General features: G+C 36.3%; 1 protein-coding gene across 2 annotated transcripts in view; it reads right to left on the reverse strand.

Annotated features, from left to right (window-relative positions):
- larp4b (La ribonucleoprotein 4B) overlaps positions 1 to 12,061 on the reverse strand; it is a 60,939-nt gene extending 48,878 nt beyond the window's left edge. For both annotated transcript variants that reach the window (XM_061731688.1, XM_061731687.1), the window contains exon 1: positions 11,622 to 12,061. The gene's annotated coding sequence lies outside the window, so the exon portion shown is untranslated. The remainder of the gene's footprint in view (positions 1 to 11,621) is intronic.
- Between the last annotated feature and the right edge of the window lie 7,588 nt (positions 12,062 to 19,649).

Genomic DNA, 19,649 nt, shown 5'->3' on the forward strand with positions numbered 1-19,649 from the left:
AACTGGAAACACCTTTTCTGCGCTGCTGAGGCCGTTGTAAAGCGGTGATAATCCACTCCAACAACTGTGTGCCTTTCTGTGACACGGGCCCTCGTGTTTGCATACAAAGCAGAAAAAGAATGGCGAGGCTGTAAAGCTGGTGACCTTTGATCTACATACTGATCCGTGGCCTCTGTGTGTGCGTTTGCATGTGTGTTTGAGATGAACGGGGTGTAACAAGTCTCCGGCAAACCTAGTCAGTTATGAAAACAGATGTGCTCTGACCAACTTTTCTTGTTTTGCCACCTAAACCGTAGTTTCAACTCGTTTCAAGTCTTGTTTACGCCGCACCACAGCTTTTCATTCAAATTGGACAGGTGCAACAGGGCAACCCCTTCCTATCCTAACTACACAGCTGAAATGACAGTGTTGTTGTACACATGTAAGCCAGGTTTTTCTTATCTGACATATTCACACGGTGGAGAAAGAGGCTGCACAACAACCTGTCCCAGCATGGTCACGTCAGAAGTGGTCACTCGTAAGCTACTCCTGGTTCAGTGGTTTGTGCTGAAGCTTAGCGGCGTGTCGCCTGCTGACACAGTCATGTCATTGTGGCTGTTAAAAGTAGTAAAATACTAAATACAAAACTTTGTAAAGCCATAAATAAAACAAACATAGGTTTCTTTTTTTGTATTAAGATGCATTTTTCTCCAAATCATCTAAGCTGTTATGATGAATGATCGTGTTTGATGCAACCTGGGGCTCAAATAAATATATTTTTTTTAACTTATTATATTTTTATTTCTATTTTGTTATTTTATTACTCAGTGGTGCCCTTTTTACAAGGTTAAATTCCTGTGTACATTGTACATTTGGCAAAATAAAATGATTTCCGATTCTGACTTCTGAAAAACTAAGTAAACATATGTTGCGGTACTTCTGTGGACCAAATATATTAAGTTTTCGGGGTCTTAGGAGTGGGTTATCCATAATTTAACCTTTGTCTGGTGTTAGCTTTCTGTTACCATCTCCGATGTTAACGGGTCGGTTTTGACCCGTGTTTTAAATAATCTCTAAAATACACTAAAAGCAATTATCCATCATCCAATTTGTTTCTCATCTCTTGGTTACATTGTTAGGTTTCCTTATCCATGAAAATATTGGTTTTAATATTTTTGGTGTGGGACTCTGGGCCTTTTTTGTCAGTATAACCCTTAATTTCAATTTTAAAAACTGGTAAAATGAGCCTCAAGAGAATCATATGAATAAATAAAAGGTTGTTGTGTTACCTGGTTATTACGGAGAGGTATTAGAACACATATCTTAGATAAATTTGTTTCATTTATTTTTTCATTTTAATATTATTAACTATAGTAACATCTATGGTGTTATGGGTACATTTCGACCCATTTACTTCAAGGAAATGGAAAAAAAGTAAAAGGTAACAATTTCAACCAGAGCATTATATAATTTAGTGAAAAAAAAATGTTGGATATTATTTTGTTGAAATAAAGGTTCCTGACAAAGTCAAAAAGCCTTGATGCAATAAACGCATTTTTGTGGTAGTTTTATTAATTTAAAACCTAAGAACGGGTCGGTGGCGACCCTAACACCAGACGAAGGTTAAGCATCTTGGAGTTTTTTGTGTTTTTTTTTCTTATGACGACGAGAGGGCTCCCTGGCAAAAAGCCTGCCATGAACACTTCCTTCTGGAGATTTTTTAATTTATTTTAATAGTCTATCTAGTTCTAGCACCAGCATCGATTCTGAGTTCGTGGTAAAGCCCGATATGACACCATAAAGGGCAGAATTTCCTGGTACGGTCATAATTCTCCAGGCACCAAAAGAGCAAGAGCTTCATTCCTCCAAAAGCAAGAATCAAGCACAGACTGTCTGATGTCCACGTCTGTCTTGTTTTTTTTCTTAAGAAACATTTTAAATGCACGTTTGACCTGAAACCTGAAAAACGACTTCATGATCCAACTTTGTTTTAATTGGTGGAATGCAAAACATTGCTCAAATTAAAGCGTACACTAGGGCTGTTCGATTAATCGATTTTAAATCGTAATCGCGATTATGTAATTAGAACGATGTTAAAACGTGAAAATCGTAAAATCGATTTTTCACTTTTTTTTTTTTTTTTTTTTACCTTGTCTGCACACATATTAATGATTGATACCATATTAATGATTGATACCATATTAATGATTGATGGAAATACCTCTCAATACCTGCGACAAGTGCCCCATCGGAGAGGCTCTTTAGTGTAGGAGGGGGCGTTGGAACATGCCACCGGGCATCCCTCAAGCCAGATGCAGTAGACCGGCTCGTGTTCCTTGCAAAAAACTTGCAAATGTGAACAGCAAATGTAATGACTGACATTACACACCTCTACCTCCTTCATGGGTTGCATTATTATTTAATATGCAAAGACCCAGTTTAGTTTAATTAGAAAATGTTTTGTTTTATTTAATTGGAAATATAACTTACTGTATGTTTGCAAGTGCTGATTTGCTGATTTTTTTTTCAGAGATAAAACTTTATATTTTATTATATTTTTTAAAACTTTTTTTCAACTTATTTTACAGAGTTTTGCACTTTACTCATTCATTTTTGGTTCAATAAGAGCAAAGTTTGCACTTAAAACCCAATGGGGCAAATGTTCAATAAAAAACTGCATATTTGAAATAATTTCTTTGCCTTTTGTCAATTCACAAAATAATCGTAATCGTAATCGAAAATCGGATTTTGAGAGAAAAAAAATCGAGATTTTATTTTTGGGCAAAATCGAACAGCCCTAGCGTACACATGTGTATTCACTGCAGAATTAACGGCAGCCATGGCTGATATTCTTATATACGCGACCGACACCAAACTAAATTTGCAGCATCACCTCTTTGTCGAATGCCAATTTGTAATTCACTGTTCAGCCCTCTGTAACCTCTGGAGTGATAATGGCGCGCTGGCCGGCATCACAGGGGATCTCTCCCAATAGAAAGCATCGACAGAAACCTACATCCAACATCTGGGATGTAGATGAGCTCTTTCACTGTCACATGTCCAGGATTACACCTTCTGTAGTTACCAGGAACTCCAAGCATTTGCTCTGTCTCAAGTACTTTATCCACATGTGTTGTCTAAGTGGCCATGCTCCCGTAGCCACATCTGGAAAAATACAATGCACGTAAAAACTGCTGCTGTAGCTTCTCCGTCATCTGTTGACTAAACAGATAAAGCCTTCGAGGTGAAAGGTGAAACATCTTCACGGACCCAGAACGGGAAGTAAAGCTGCCTTCATTCAAGGCTGCAAGACTACATGAATGAAGAAGAGTTTTCCACTAGAAGTCAGTTCGGCTATAAAAAGTCCATTTGTTTTTTTTTTTTTTTTTTTTGTTCTTCTCGGCTGCTGGGGCGCTCAGTTTGTATTGCAGAGCAGTCATTTTTACACTCATTAGGTGAGGAAAACAAGGGAAAAAGAATAAAAAAACAGCCCCCCCATTAAACTTTAAAAATGAGCTGGTAACTGCAATTGGCACGATAATGTTGGTGCATGTCATATAAACAAAGTACAACACGATTTGGGAACACGCTTATATACCAAATATACTACGGTACTTGTTTTGTGTCATCATCAACGTTCAGGGCGTAGGATTGAGCTTTCTTGCTCGTCTTTTGAGTGCCTGAAGAGTTTAACTTGCCTGAGCATCAAATTTGCTTCCTCCGAATGTAAAATCTATGCCAATGGAAGAATTTCTGAAATAAAAGTAAGATCTGAGAATATGACAACTACTTTGTGTTGAACTTAAAACAAGTTTCCTGAGCTGCTTTTACCCGAGATCTCTTTTTACATGATACTGAACATGGAGGTTTGGTTTTCCAAATTATTCCAAGGTTGGCTGGTTGTCAACTGGGAAAAATTGCCATTAATTCAATTCAAAAATACTTTGCTAATCCTCAAAGTAAAACATTAATATTATCCAAACCAAAGACAGCAAATACGGCTGAAGGATTAAGTCACACGACATTTCTGAAGACTGGTTTTGAACCCTCTTCTTCATAATGTAGCCATGATGCTCGTGAAGCTGACAGCAACACGTCCACCATATGTTAATCAAAGCTAGCAGCTGCTACCGGATCCTTCCGCCGATCTCCACCAAAATATCTGCAAATATTTAGTTCCACGTGTTGATTTGATGGTAAAATCAACAATTACTGCTCCGTTTCAGCGACACTACAAACTGCCCATTGCTTCAGCCAGCTGGGTAGATGAGGAAGATGAGGATCTGATGGTGGCTAACCATTGTCTGCGCCGACTGTCAGCCATATTAGAAATAAATGTATTGCTTTATATGAATTCTCCTGACGCCACAGAAAAAAACAATTCAGAGATGAGGACAGAAGACGGGAGGTTTTACCAAAACCAGTCTGATACCTGCCCTGAAAGGCCATCGTTGCAGTGGAGCTTTATTAAAACACAAACTAGTAGTGATATAAACCAGTTTATCCTGCGATTAAAACAATAACACCGAGCATTAATGTTCCCATTCAGCAGATATTTGAAAACTGAACTTTTATAAACAGGGCAAGAACGTAGAGTTGTTTTTATACCAGTATCACCACCAATACCTTTACTGACTAAATTTACATGCAGTCAAAATTCGGGTTATTGCTAATATTCCAGTTAGTCAGACATTCAGAATATTCCGTTTACATGGTAATTAATCATTTGGGATATATCGATCAAACCAGCGACGCGCAGAGAACATCATGACGCAATTCCCGTCATTTCTGCTTCTTCTTCCTGTATCCAAATTCAAAACAAATGCTGCTTCGCGCAACTTTTCGCTCACCTTCTTGTAAATCTTGCTATCCCGGGACTTTCTACCGTCTACAAATGCAGAAATGTTCAAATCCTTCATTACATTTATAAAATGATTAGTCTCCTCCTCACTCCAAAAGTGTGGCGTGGTCTTGCGTTTTCTCCATGTTTATAAGAACTTCCTGGACTCAAAAGACCAGGATTCCTTGTGAACAGAGCATGAGCAGAAAACAAATTCATGTTCCGTTTGATGGGGATATCCCGTTAGGCATATACATGACCCAATATTCAGGTTTTAAAAAGGAGTAACCCAGGGGTCATATTCGGGTTTTTAAAAACACGAATATGAGCAAATTCGGGTTATTCAAAAGGGGTTATTGGTGTTTACATGGCTGTGCAACTATTATTGCTAATATTCAGGCTTTAAAAGGGTTATTGATGCATGTAAACGCAGTCATTGTTGGCTCTATCTGTTAGTATTCACCTCTATGTACCAGTTGATACCATGTAATTTTTATAAACAATATTCCAATTCATATATGCCGCTCTAAACCCCAGCACACTGAGTTGATTAATTCTGCCTGTTAATTCCTGATTTGAGCCACCAGATGGAGAAGCAGTAGTACGAGTTGTGAAACTAACCGAGCCATCTTGCTAGAGATATTCCGACACCAAATTGTTCTTCCTGATTCCTGGGGTTTGCGTATTGGTGGATGACTTTTGTTTATTTTTTAAACCAACAAACATAATCAGATCAAGATCCGCTCCGTCATCCCCACAAAAGTAAAACAATGACAGTGTGTGTAACTTAAATAAGTCGCTGCCATGCAGAAGCATTAATCAGACTCAACTATTAAAAGGAGGACGAGCTTTAGAGTTGCCTTTCCAGCCTGGGAAACCACCGCGGTTTCTGATGTTGGATTCTGTGGAAATCCAGCGTTTTCAATGACCAACGGGGGCTGGTTATCTAGGACTGTAGACTTTTACAGTTTTGCTCATCGTGGTTGTGGTTTTAGTCTGGAAACCACGGCCTTGCATACGGAGAAGGTTGGAGTTTTCTTGCCGGGATGTTCTATCAAAATAATATCATGCATGGAATCAGATTGAAGTAAATACACCCCGATACAGACACTCATTTATTTTTGCCAACATCTTTTTTAATACTTATAATAGTATCAGAACAACTCCATATCTAGAATTAGCATTAAACTGGCAAACTGGGGTTATTTCTGGCTGGTTAGTCCTACCAGTGAAGTAGTGAATGTGACTTATGCAAGGCTGTGGTTTTCAGACTAAAACCAGAACAATGACAAAAAAAAAAAACTAAAGTTCATCGTAGCTGACCATAACGCTAAAGCTATAGACGACAAAGTCATGGCTTATTTGGTTGAGGATGCACGTAATTGTTTTGTGTTGATATACATCAATGCATTTATTATACGGTTTCTTCTTACTTTAAAGTAGACAAACACCATCTCGTCCCCAAGCACTAAAAATTTTACTTTCTTATTTATAAAATACTTGAATATATAATTTTGGCGGTGGCAAATCTACCATGGTTATGTTAAACCCTATCGTTGAGGGATGAATCTTTTGTTTTAATTGTGTGATCCGCCACATTGGTGCATTTGATTAATTTAATTAATGTGAACAATCGTTGGATTATGAGCATCTTTTACTTTTAAAAAGCTTAAAATATACCGAAACTGATTAAAGGCCTCAAGTTTAAGGTTTGTTAAGTTTAATACACCAGGTGCACATAAATGTAGAATGTGCAATCGCAGTAGATTCGTGTTTTTTTTAAATCACTTGTCAGTAATTTCAGAGCCAGGACGGTTATTTTCTCTTAGTTTTACCAGACTTACTGATAATTAGCTTTTCCATCATTGCGTCTTTAATTTTTTTGTTGTCTTGGAGGCACAAACTACAAATTATAAAGATGATTTTAAACATATAAATGTTAACTAAGCAGTTATCATCTATACTGGATGACATTTTTTTTCAATCCTGCACTGCTTATTTACACCACAGGAGTTTGTGTTCACTCCTGTGGTGTTATAAACGTTATACTTCTTTAAAAGGCAACTTGATCAAGAAGGAGGATTACACCATTATTTAAATACGTGGAAAAGTTCATTATTGAAAAAACGGATTCATTCAAAACCCAACACTGATGACTTTCCGGACTTAATTTTGCAGTATATCCCACACCTAGGTTTAAACCTTCTAAAAGAACTGTAGCATCAGCATGTAAAAGCTGATACTTATTCAACCCCAGACATGTTATAATCACAAGGCTTTTGGCGAGGTCTGCAGTGTACTGCGGGCCCAAAAACATCCCATAAAAATAAAAAGGATCCTGGTCAAAACACATGTAGAGCCGCTCTGAGAGTGAATCATAGCGTCTAGACAAGGCCTGAACCAAAACACGAGCCCTCCTCCCTCCCTCCCTCCTCAGCTTTGTTTCCTCCTGCACAATCACGGCCGGTGATCTGTGACCCACATGATGCTCCGAAATAAGACCGGTGACTAAATGCAACAGGGGTCCGGAGGAGTGTATTTATAGTCGGGGGGCTGCCGCCGATGGGAGGATGGGAGGATGGTCACAGGGCTTGCAGCATAGCTGCAGAGCCGGCGCGCATCTACCTACCCACCCCCCCCCAAAACAGGCTACACAAAAACCAAACCCACGACTTCCATTACAGACAATAAAATGTATCCAACCGCTGAATTTTTGAGACAAATATTTAAATTTGAAGTTGACCCCTGTGCTTTTTGTAATGAATCTGAAGAATCAATTGATCACATGTTTCTATTGTGTTCTCTCTCACAAACTTTTTGGTGTGAAATTAGAAATTGGCTATCTTTAAAAATGAACGACATCACAAAATAACAAATTACAAATATTATTTTTTACATAGATACAATTGACAAATAAGTGTCTCCCTTGGTTAATGTTATTCTTTTACAGGCTAAATATCATATACACTGTTGTACGTGGAGAAAAATGAAGCCCTCTTTCTAAAGTTTTTTTTAAATGATTTCAAAAGTTTTTTTTCTTGTCTCTATTAAAAAAAATGAAGTCAAATAACTGAAAAAAATTAATAGCTGATATATCAAAGTATCTTTTATCTTAATCTCTTTTCTGAAATGTCGATGCTATTTGCCTTAAAATTAATTATTGTTTTTTGTTATCAATTTTATTTATGTTTACCTTATTGTTTCTGTGTATGTCTCTTGTTCACGATACCTCCCAAAATATGATCTAGTATGTGTTTTTGTTTATAAATTGTATTCAATAAAAAAATAAATAAAAAAAAGGCTTCCATTACAGACGCTATGCAAGGTATTTAGTAGCAGACACATGCCCCCGCCAAGGGCCACGAGCAGCGGCCCTGGGGCCGCCATCTTGGAGTGGTCTCCGCTCCACTCAGTGTCGTCTGTCTGGCTGCTGCAATTAAGTGTCAGCGCATTTAATCAGTCAGAACTCGAGGAATCCTAAACATATTTTCACAGTTTTTTTTCTGCAAACGTCATACATCTATGCATGATACCGGACACATGACTCAGCGTATTTTAATATTCATAGTAGGCTTAACAGTAATAGAATATTCTGGCCACTTTCGAGGCTACTTTTTTTTTTAAGCCTGTGTTGAAAAAAAAAAAAAAAAAATCAATTTTCCGATTCTAAATCGATTCTCATATTAATTCCTAAAAATCGATTTGTATGTCTAAAGATCGATTTTTTTTCATCATTACAACTTTTGGTATTTTTTTTGTTTATGCTCAAAAAAGGAATGTTTTGTTGGACACAAGAATAACTAGTGCCATGTTTTTGCCTTTAAATATGTTTAAAGGCATGAAAACATTAACGTTTTCAGTTATAATTGCATAAATTGTCTATATTTAATTACTTATATTTAATTTGGGGTTACATTTGCATAAAATGCTAAAAAATAAATTCTCGAAAATTAAAAACCGAAATGGACTGAAAATGGAAAAAATTTAAACAGATTGTGGGAAAAACTAAAACCGATTTCATACGGCCCTATCTCTGTTTCCTCCCTGGATCTGTTTGGTCATTTGCCCCACACGATGTTTCTGAAAGCAGTTCTATCAGTATTCTGGGAGGTGATTGGTCCTTACAGCATCATTAGCTGCCAATACTTGCTGTTGAATCTCAATATAATACTAGTATTATGGTACATAACTACAGTCATACAATTCAGGCAACAGATCAAAAAACAGTTTTAATAACACTAACCCAAATCAATATCGGATCAAATCAAATCTTGATAATCGATTCCGAATCTTAAGAATCGCAATCGATTCGGTTCTTGACATTTTAATCCATCCCCGAGACACACACACACACACACACACACACACACACACACACACACACACACACACGTATATGTTACTTATGGCATGCCGTTCAGGAAATTTATATTTCTTTAAATGAATCTTGTTGTTTCATTCCATATATTCAAAGATTAATTTCCTGAATGGCATGCGGTATGTATGTATGTATGTATGCATGTATGCATGCATGCATGCATGCATGCATGCATGTATGTATATATATATTAGTGTTGTCCAGATTGATCGGCCACCCGATCATGGCATTTTCAAAACATTGGTATCGGCCAAAAAAGTATCGGGACATACCTAGTTATTAATGTTTTTAATATATATTAAATCGTTTTATATATCGTTGCATTTAACGGCGGCCAGAAGTGACGAAGTAGGCGAAACTAGGGCTGGGCGATATATCGAGATTTTAATATATATCGATATATTTTCAAACGCGACATGGTACGAGACAATATTGTTTATATCGAGAAAAAAAAAATTATGATTTTGATATAGCTTATTTTGTGACAAATTGAATTGAATGTTTTATTTGAGATTTGCACAAATGTTTTGTTATTTGCACAACTGTGAACCTCAGTGGAAAAGTCTGCCTGTTACTGCCTACATTGTATTAATTGCAATTGTGTATTTTAATTTAATTGTTATGCAGGAAAGGGATATTTGTTTTATTTTATTCAAGAAGCATTTTTATTTGTAGGCAGTTTATTTGTATTTCATTTGTTTTATACATTTTGATATTGTGCAGACCTCTGTTAATAAAAGGTACCTGTGTGACATTTGGCACGAGGCTTTGTATTAAAACTCACTGTTTTTTTAAGGGTTTGCCTCAGAAAAAAATGAAGCTAACAGAGATGCTATGCTATAATGCTTTGGGGGAAACCGCAATTATGGCACATAACAAATATCGATATATATCGAGTATCGCCATTCAGCTAGAAAATATCGAGATATGACTTTTGGTCCATATCGCCCAGCCCTAGGCGAAACTAACATGGTTTACATGTTTGAATTGTGAAATTTTATATATGTTCATGTTGCATTAAGCTGCACCAGTGCTGATAAGCTTTGTTGAATGTATTGGGAGCCAAAAATAGTGATCGGATCGGGAAAAATCGGGATCGGCAGATACTCAAACTCAAGTGATCGGGATCAGAAGCTAAAAAATCCTGATCGGGACAACCCTAATGTGTGTGTACATATATATATATATATATATTAGTGATGCACCGATTGTTCGGTAACCGAAATTGTTCGGCGCACTACATAAATCGTTGGCCAACCAAAAACTAACCCCATAAGAATTTTACCTAATGCCACTTTTCCACTAGTCTCGCCTCAGCCTGGCTCGACGCGGCTCCACCCGTGTGTTTTTCCACAGCCAGATGAGAAGTGGGGGGGGTGGGGTGAATCTGCTGTGACGTACTCGATTGCGCAACCGCTTTGTTCATGTCGGCGCTGATGAGAAATCAGCTGGAGCCGCGAGCGACTGAGAAGAAAACAGCCCGTCTACATCCCTTTTTTAATTCTCTCATCAGCCCCCAGGTTTATGAACATCTGCACCTCAGAGTTGGATCACCAAACAGACGTTTGTGCTGTATAATAAAATCGCGAGCCGCGAGTCGCCTCGCACTGACTCCCGCTTCCTGATTCAAACGTCTGCCGGCCTCCCGACCAATCAGGGGCCTGTAGTTTGATGACGGCCCGCCCCCCGACCAATCAGTGGCGCGGAGGGCGGTGACCTCAGAAATAGTCCCGGCTCAGCCCGGTTAGAACCTCGCTAGAATGGTTACAGAAAAATGTATCGGCTGGGAGCGGCTCTACCCGCCTCAGTCCTAGTGCAAAAGGGCAAAACGGGTAGAACCGAGGTGAAGCGAGACTAGTGATAACATAACATTCATCAGGAGGTGGAACCAAAACAACATAATGCTGGGAAATTAAAAAATGTTCAGTTTTTTATGTTCAATAAATATTTTCTACCTAATTTTGTAAAAGATTTTTTTCTTTGAAAAGCATGCCTAAATCAAATGTATTTGATTTATGAAATGGTGAAAAAATTGGCAAAATAAATGAAAAACTGCTGAAGAACCATGTTCGGTATTCAGCCAAGTGTTTATTATTATTTTCGGTTTCAGCCACAAATTTTCATTTCGATGCACCACTAGTGTATAAAGATTTATATATATGGAGATGTTTATCTATAAAGATTTATATATATATATATATATATATATATATATATATATATATATATATATATATATATATATATAGATGTATGTGTATAGATAGATAGATATATGTTTATTATTGTTTTTTTCATATTATTAAAATAGCTAGTTTTACACAACCTATTCTCTACTGTAGTCGTATTTGGACATGTATGTTTGTGTATTACCCCCCCCCCAGCAGCAGTAACCATGACAACCCCCCCCTCCTCCCCACTCACCTGTCACTGTGACGTCACTGCGGGGCGAACACCGTCTGCGCGCGCAGCGACGCGGGACTTGGGGCCTTCGGTTCCGAGCGGAGCCGCGGGGGGGGGGAACCAGCACCTTCACCCCCGAACCGGGGAGCAGAGTTCCGCCTTGAGCCGAGCCCCAGCAGAGAGCAGCGCCGCCCAGCACCGAGCAGCACCAGAACCCCCCCGGACCGGAGCTGCACGCTACCTAGCTTAGCCTTAACTCGGAGCAGCTCGATCAATCCAGTCAGAACCGAGGCCCGTCCGTCCGCAGCGGGGTGTACGGGGAGCAGCGGGGTAGAACCGAGCCTGGGGCGAGCAGAACCCGACTCGGGGAAGGCGGGTTCGGGAGCTTTGGGTCGGTCCGGGCTCGGAATGGAGAAGTCGGCGGTTCCTTTCCCTTTCTGAGCAGGAGATCGTGTGTGGCCGCGGCCCCGCGGAGATGACTCACTCTGAGGAGAACCGGGGACGGAGACGGAGTTCCGGGGGGGGGAGGTAGGGGGCGCTGGGGAGCAGACACCAGATCAGGAGAAGAAGAAGAAGAAGAAGAATTAAAAAAACATGCTGGAAGATGCATAAAAGGTGTGATTAAATGACACATATAATGTACAACTAGATAACAAAAAAGGCAGGATGTTAATTTTGATCACTTACTTTGCAAAGGGGGAGGCGCTAGGGAGCAGACACATCAGATCAGGAGAAGAAGAATGATAACAAAATAAAAAAACAATAGAATAGAATAGAATAGTAGACTTTATTAATCTACCGGAGGAGAAATTCAGTCGTGCAGCAGCCAAAACACACACACGCTTTATACAAAAAATGTAAATGTAAAATAGAAATTACAAAGAACAATATAAAAAGTAGAAAAAGACTATGTACAAGAGAGAAAAAAGTAGTAAACACAAAATAAACGGATAATATTTACAAGATATTTACAAATATTTCCAAAAATACGTGAGGTACATAAATATATATATATATATATATATATATATATATATATATATATATATATATATATATATATATATATATATATTTTTTTTTACAGTTATTTTTTGTTACTTTTCTACTTTGGTACTTTTTGTTTCGTCAAATCAGGAGAAGAAGAAGAATAACAACATAAAAAAAACATACTGTAAGATGCATATAACTATTAATCTTTATTGAATATCTAAACGAAATAATTCTGTACAAAACATATTTAAAATCTTGCATGATTCAAAAAGCCCAGCATCTTCAGAAGTATCTTTGTACCCTAATTCCTGACTGATCACTTGCGGTTTTTTTTTGTTTGTTTATTCCTTTTCTTTCTTTTTCGCTGTGTATCTTCTTTGTTTTGTTTTACTCATTGGTCGCTCAGTGTTCTTTGATCAAAATGTTCTTTTGGAATGTATAATCTGCCTTGTTTTTTGTAAAAAGAAGAAGAAGCGAAACAAAAAAAAAACATAATTATTAAAAGGTGTGATTTCAGTCTGTAGGTGACTGTCAATAATAATTTGACATATCTTATTATTTTTCTTTGTAGGTTCGCCATTTAGCTCTTTAGCTTTTATCCCCCCTTTTTTCTCTTTTTTCATTCTTTTTTTTATTCCTTATTTGTTTTTTACGGTTATTTTTTGTTACTTTTCTACTTTGGTTTGTCCGTGTGGAGAGTGAGTTCCGTGTTTTGGGTGGTGTTTAAAAGAGGGTGCATATTTCTGTAATGTTGTTGACTGTCTGACCCTTTAAAATCAATAAATATACTTTATAAAAAGAAATAATAATAATTAACCCCCCACTATGGACAACTGGATTGGGATCATCTACGAGATCTATGTTATGGAGAAGATCTCTTCCTCCCTCAAGGTTGAGAAAGAAAACTTTTATAAGATCTGGTCCAAATGGACTGAGTATGTGAAACCAATCACATCTGATTTCATGTGAACTGTTTTTTTATGTGACGTAATGATTGTAGACATGGGTGCGCTCCCCGGTTCTGTTTTTTTTTCTTTTTTTTCTGTTATTGTTTCTAATTACTGTTCATGAAAAACACCTGGAGGACAGTAGGGACAAAATCATTTAATTTAAAGATTGAATTATTTTATTTTATTTTATTTATTTTTTTAAATTTTATTTTATTTATTTTTATTTTTATTATTATTATTTAACCAGTTTACTTATTCGCTTTCCCCCCTTTATTAACGTATGATTTTATTTTTCTTAACTTAGTCATTTTATTATTCAGGCTCAACATACCTAGGGGCGAGGGTGGGGGGTGGGGGGAGTGGGTAAAAGCTCACTATAAAAATGGAAAAAATAATGTAAACAGGATTCGATGTGAAGATGGAGCACACCTCTTCTTTCCGTTTATTTTTCCTTTCTCAAGAGATTCCGATATATTGTGCTCCTTTTTTCTTTTTTCTTTTTTTTGTTCTTTTTGTCATTCACCGTTATTATTATTTAATTGTTTTCTCTGATCAGCAAGCACCTGTACTGTATACAGTAATGTTCTACTCGCTTTGTTGCTCTTGTTATTGTTTTTATCATTGTCCTGTTTACAATAAACAAATTTATAAAAAAAAAAAAGATTGAATGTTAAAACATTCAATCAGATGGAATCCTGCTGTTCTAAATAAAAAGAGAATAAAAAAAAAAAAAAATAGTAATAATTTGACAGAGTCCTTACAAACACCAGGAAACTGGACCATAATACACCGGTCATGAAAACACTACACTGGCTTCCAGTTAGTCAAAGGATAGAGTTTAAAATCTTACTGCTGGTCTACAAAGCACTGAATGGTCTTGGACCAGAATACTTGATCCTTTAGTTCCTATGAAGCTCCCAGACCCCTGAGGTTCATCTGGATCTGGTTTGTTGTGTTTCCCAAGAACCAGAACCAAGCAAGGTGAGGCAGCGTTCAGTTATTCTGCTCCTCACCGGTGGAACAAACTTCCTGTAGACCTGAGGTCTGCTCCAACTGTCAGCTCCTTAAAATCAGGCCTAAAAACATTACTGTTTACTGAAACTGAAGTTTTTATGTAAAGCACTTTGAGCTGCTGTGTGCACGAATTGTGCTATACAAATAAATCTGACTTTGACTTTGACTTTGACTTTGAAGAGTACTCTTAAATTAAATACTTACCAGCTGTACTCTACTGCCCTTACTTTTTAACAACTTGTAATTTTTATTATTTTGCCCCTTTTCTTATCATTTTATTTGTTATTTACTGTTTAATTATGTCTTGCCACTTTTAATGTTGATGTAAAGCACTTTGAATAACCTTGTGTTGAGTTGTGCTATTCAAATAAACTTGCCTTGCCTTAAACGTTGTTTTAAAATGTTTTTATTTTATTTTATTTACTTCTGGAAGTAAGGGGTGCCGGTCAAACAGAATCCAGTGTCAGCTCTCCAACATTTGATAATCACGTGACCTGAGGATCTTTTAATTGGTTTGAATTAGATTCGTAAAGAAACTCAGTTACCAGCAACGAATCAGCGATCAGCATCGTGACTCGTATGTTGTTTTTAATCTAGTGTGATTGGACAATTTATTCCCCGTCTTTTTTAGAAAATCAAACTGAACTACACAAACCAGATTTTCATGTGGGTTTTAAATAGGTTAAATAACACTTGCTTTTGAAATAATATTTGTTGATTTTGTATATTATCAAATATCTGAAAGAAAGGAACTTTCAAAAAATATAAATTCCAGACAGAACAATGGAAATGTTAATATTTTTCTTCTCTCTAATGTGTAAAATAAACTGAACCCAAACCAGGAAGAATAAAAACAAAATAACAGTGGACTTGTTGAAATGTTAAACTTTACTTACTACTTTATGTTCAGTTTTCTTTTTCCACTGCAGCAGAACTGATCTGTTTCACTAAAACTTATGACCAATAAGCCATTGTTGGATGGTTACATTTTTCTAAATTAAAAGGACCAAAATATTATTTTTTACCTTTCTTTTTTCCCCATTGTACCAATCTTGTACCTAGCCGTGACTTCTGTGTACCGTTACACCCCGATGTATGCCAAGGTCAATTGCGCCCTCCAAAAACATTTTAGCATCAGCCGCCACTGATGGCCAGGTATAAAAGAATGAGATAGACACAACAGCTCCCAGAAATATGTGGGTTTTATTTTCCGACTGTCCTCAGGATGCATTAATTTTAATCAGCATTCATTTTGGTTCAATTTGGAGTTATGGAAATATCTGTTAACAGTTGCTCTACCAGTGTAGGCTAAGGTAAAGGTACTACCTTTGACATTTTATAGTATGTCAAAAAATACGTTTTTATAGACTTTTCATTTGAAATGTCACATTTATTTATACCACTAATGAATTAATGGATGGGTGTGGTTATCTGAGAAAGTTGCATCCCTCACCATCCTCCCTTCCAAATAAAACTCAACATTTTTTATCTTTTCAGTAATAATTGTATTTTTTAAATTCTTTGAGCTTTCAAGGCTTCACTGATATTGGCAGAAAAACCACCCAAAGTGGCTGCACATGACTTAATAGCCCGATGTCACACATGAACAACGTTGAAAGTCAGAGTTACAGCAGATGTGATGCCAGAAGCAGCTAAGACAGTTACTCAGGCTGCAGACTTGTATGTATTTGTGTTTTTGTGTACCAATGAAATGCCATCCGTCACAGCCAAAGTACCGCTCCAAATCAAAGTTTGCAACGAGCACCCAACGTTTCAACTTTTAGATGTGGAAGCGTTAAAGATTGCAGTTCAAAAACTCCAAAACTGAGTGAATCTCCACCTCAATGTCAAAAAGTCTGACTTTAAAGTAGGAATGAACATATTTAATTTCTGGTTTGTTCAAATTCAAAAAAATCATAAAATAACTATAACAAAGTAAAATATAAAAAGTAGTTTTTAAATTAAATTAAATATATTTAAGTCTCAAATATATATATATATATTTATATTTATTTATTTTTTTTACATTTTTTTAAATGTATTTCTTCATTAATATATATTTTTTTTATTTTTTACATGAGACCATCTCTATTCTCCAGTGATTTAAATCATTTCATGTCTGATCTCACACAACTTAGAAATACTTCACAGGTCTTAAGTTTTAGTTTGAACAAAACTGAAACTGTCAAGCTTCAGTTTCATTTCATTTCATTCATTTATCTTAGCACTTGGTCATAAACTATTGAACCAGTGAAGGAGCCTCAATTAGAGATCAGTAGTAATATTGGTCTGTTTAGTGGAGATTGGATTGTTTAAAAATGAACAGTAAATGTTTTCTTACATGTTTGCAATAAAAGTGGTAAAAAAAAAAAAAATCTTTGGAAAACCGTCTCAAATTACAAAATGTAGTACAAATGTAGACGGACAAGAGGGCCGTAAAGGAAGTAAACACGAGTTTGCCGCTGCCGGTCGGAGTGAGACCTCCTCCTGCTTCTCCTCTCTCTGGTGCAGCACTGAACTCGCGCTGTCACACAGAGCTCAGGCCCCGCCCCTCCTCCCGCAGCGCGGCTTCTGATTGGCCCAGACTGTTGGTGGGCGCGACAGGCCGGCTCGTGATTAAACAGAGTGGGCGTGGCCTGGAGACGTCGGTGATCGCTGATTGGTTGGATATTGATTAGCGCAGATCACAACAAATATATATTGTTTCCTCCTCCCATATTTTTATTTATAGCAAAGGATGTAAAGTGGAAGCTTAAAATAAGGATATTGAATATATATGGCCTATTTAGAAAATGTGAATAAATAAACTAACAATTTCTAAAGTGTTTTTTTTAATTAGATGTAACATGTATAAATAATAAAATATAAAATAAATTGTGGCTTGCAATACCAAAAAAAAAAAATTGTTGTTTTTCTTCCCCTCTTTTGCTTTTTTTCTTCTTAATAACAATTACAATTTTAAGGCCATACTTTGTTGTGTTCAAAGTAGAAGTGTACATTTTTACTAATCAAGCAAGAATCAATTTGAAAGTTAAAATTTTGTAATCAATCTTTATATCATCTGTTTTCAAAACCACATATTAGTACAGAAACATCACTGAAAAAAATCACAAAAGGTCATGGCATCAGACTTGAGTTCTTGTTTCCACTTTTAGTTTTACCTGATTTGATGCAAATAAATAAATAAATAATTAAAATAAAACCACCCCCTGGGGAGTTGGAGGCCAAAAGTATTTTTTAATACCCGACTGTAAATATGTTTGTTTCTGCAGTAAATTCCGATATGGAGGTCGGTGGAAACTGATTCAGTTTTGGAGCCAGCCCCTAGTGGACAGTTGAGGAACTGTAACTTTTTATTTGTTCCACATAATATATAAATGTTATAAGAAAAATGTATTTCACTGAACTAGATTGCTAATTAGTTAACAAATACACAATTACATTTTCTAATTTTTAAAGTGTTTTCTTAATGAATAATTTATTATATATTTTAATATATATTCTTTTTTTTTATAATTATCTGATTGACAACAAATTAATTATCAAATAAGGTCACTTAAAAATCTTTTGGAAAATGCATTTTGAAACAGAAAAATAAAGAACTCAATTAGAACATTTATTTAGGGATATGTTTCTACACAGGCTTTGTGTTTCTTCATTTTTTACATTTCCTTTTTTAAACCACTAGATAGGGTTGCACTTGAAAATAATATAGGATTTAATGAAATGATATAAATCACTATATGAGTCTCCCAGAATATTAAGGGAGGTATTTTTTTGTGTGTTTGTAAAAAACACTTAAAGTTTACAGACATAAATAACTTTTTCTGGAACATCAAGAAAAAACATTGAATTATATGTTAATAAGAAAATTTGCATGTGATTTAAATTATTACCTAATTTATCAGTTCAATTAAAAGAGTACTGATTACACACACACACAGGCTCTGGTTTTGGTTCTTGGCTGGTTCTAGTTGTGTGTTTGGGGTCATTGTCCCGCTGGAGGACCCGTGACCTTTCAAGCTTTTCTGACACTGGGCGGCACACTGGTCTTCATAAAGTCTTGATTGTCTTGAGATTCATTGAACCTGCACAGACTCAAGAAGACCCCAGAACCAGACGCAGCTCCAGAACAGAACCGAGCCTCTTCCAGGTTCCACAGTGGATCTTTCTTGTTTCCATATCATTTATTATACATGTTTCTGCCTAAATCTATATTAATATATCTGTCTAATTAATTAATTTAAGGCATTAAGAAGAATTCCTGAATCTGAATGAGTTTGTGTTTTCTTGCGGTGATCTGCGCATGCCCAGAAGCCAGGGTACTCTGCGCATGCCCGGACGCCAGGGTTTTTTTAAAAAAAATACTTTATTTAACATTTCAAAGTACAAAATTCCTTTGAGGAAACATTTGTTGCATCTGAAACATAACAAGCTCACAACACACTTAGCAAATATGTATACCTATACATTTGTTTTCTAATATAATTTTCTAAGATGAAATAAAAAATTAAAATTAAAAAAATAATCAAAAATAAAATAATCACAGGGGTTGACATTTCAACAAAAGTGTTTAAGCGTAGCAAGATTGTAACTTAAAGAGCAAGAGACTTTGACATGGTTTCACATAAATCCTGTATAGACTGATTTTCTTTTGATAGTACCTTTATGGATGTTATATAATTTTTTATTTCATTTTTAAAACAGACTATGGAGGGTTTGCTGTTTTCCATTTATTTTTATGTAGGCTATATGATATTTTCCCAAAATGAGAATTATGTTCACCATCTTGGATACCTTCTTTGGCAGACCAATCCGTATAAATTATGACCTGAAGCTTGCTAAACAAAGAGTTTTTGATCCCAATATTTAACCAGCGATAAACATCTTGCCAAAAAAGCATTGTGACCTAATAAGAAAAGAATAAGTGTTCAATTGTTTTGTGTTCTGTCTTACAAAATACACAAGGATCTACTTCAAAATTGAACCTTCTCTTTAGGGTTTCAGCAGCAGGATAAATATTGTTAACAGATGTGTCAAGTAACGAAGTACAAATACTTAAGTAGAAATTTTGGTTATCTATACTTCACTG

This window comes from Cololabis saira, chromosome 10 (assembly GCF_033807715.1).
Source record: "Cololabis saira isolate AMF1-May2022 chromosome 10, fColSai1.1, whole genome shotgun sequence".
NCBI lineage: Eukaryota > Metazoa > Chordata > Actinopteri > Beloniformes > Belonidae > Cololabis > Cololabis saira.